This window comes from Gossypium hirsutum, chromosome A06, assembly GCF_007990345.1.
Source record: "Gossypium hirsutum isolate 1008001.06 chromosome A06, Gossypium_hirsutum_v2.1, whole genome shotgun sequence".
Classification (NCBI taxonomy): domain Eukaryota; kingdom Viridiplantae; phylum Streptophyta; class Magnoliopsida; order Malvales; family Malvaceae; genus Gossypium; species Gossypium hirsutum.
In genome coordinates, this window is record NC_053429.1 from 57,994,886 (window position 1) to 57,996,158 (window position 1,273).

Here is a 1,273-nt window from a genome sequence, read left to right on the forward strand (position 1 = left end):
TCAGCTGCCTCCTGCAATTGTAGCTAATCAAAATCCTGCTCCACGTACTATGTATGACTATGCTAAACCTTCTTTAACATGAACTGAGTCTAGTATAGTTAGACTTGCTATTGTTGCAAACAATTTCAAACTAAAACCTAACACAATTCAGATGATACAGCAGTTTGTTCAGTTTGATGGTTTGCAGGATGAGGATCCCAACCCGTACTTGGCGAATTTTCTTGAATTTTACGATACATTCAAAATCAATGGCGTGTCTGATGATGCCATTCTTCTTCGGTTATTTCCCTTTTCACTAAGAAACAAATCTAAATAGTGGTTGAACTCGTTACCACGAGGGTCTATCACTACTCGGGAACAAATGACCGAGAAGTTTTTACTAAAATATTTTCTGTTGGCTAAAACTGCTAAATTGCTTAATGATATCTCTTCTTTTGTGCAGATGGATTTAGAAACACTTTACGATGCATGGGAGAGATACAAGGACTTACTGAGAAGGTGCCCTCACCATGGGTTACAGCTTTCGCTGCAAGTTCAAACGTTCTACAATGGTGTGAATCCCTCGACAAGACAAATGATTGACACAGCTGCTGGTGGAACCATCAACAATAAAACACCGGAAGATGCCTATGAATTCATAGAAGAGATGTCACTGAAAAACTATCAGTGGCAAGTTATGAGGACAAAGCCAACGAAAATAGCCGACGCCTATAACATCGATTCAGTCACCATGCTCTTTAATCAGGTAGAACTTCTCAATAAAAAGATTAATAGTTTTCTTGGTTCTACGTAGGTACATCCAATAATGAGGTGTGACTCAAGCGGAGGAGGTGTACATACAGAATAGCAATCCTTCAATCCTACAACTGAAGAGGAACAAGTCAACTATATGGGTAATAATAACTTTAGATCTCAAAATAACCCATACAGTAATACTTATAATGCAGGTTGGAGGAACCACCCAAATTTCTCCTAGGGTGGTCAAGGAAATCAAAAGCCACAAAATCCTCAGGGTTTTCAACAGCCACCTTATCAACAGGATAAAAAACCAAACCTTGAAGAGATGCTTTCTAAATTTATCTTGGTGTCAGAAACCCGTTTCCAAAATACCGAGACAGAGCACTTAAGAATCAACAAGCATCGATCCAAGGACTCAAAACTCAGATAGGCCAGCTATCCAAACTAATCTCCGAACGACCACAAGGTAGCCTACCAAGTAATTCTGAACCTAATTCGAGGGAACACCTCAATGCAATTAGCACTCAAGATAAGG

At 39.4% G+C, this 1,273-nt stretch overlaps 1 non-coding gene across 1 annotated transcript; it reads right to left on the reverse strand.

The window, feature by feature from the left end:
* Positions 1–409: 409 nt before the first annotated feature.
* On the reverse strand, positions 410–516 carry LOC121231698 (small nucleolar RNA R71). Its single transcript, XR_005929754.1, has one exon. It is a non-coding gene; the product is annotated as a small nucleolar RNA R71 (small nucleolar RNA).
* Positions 517–1,273: the final 757 nt, after the last annotated feature.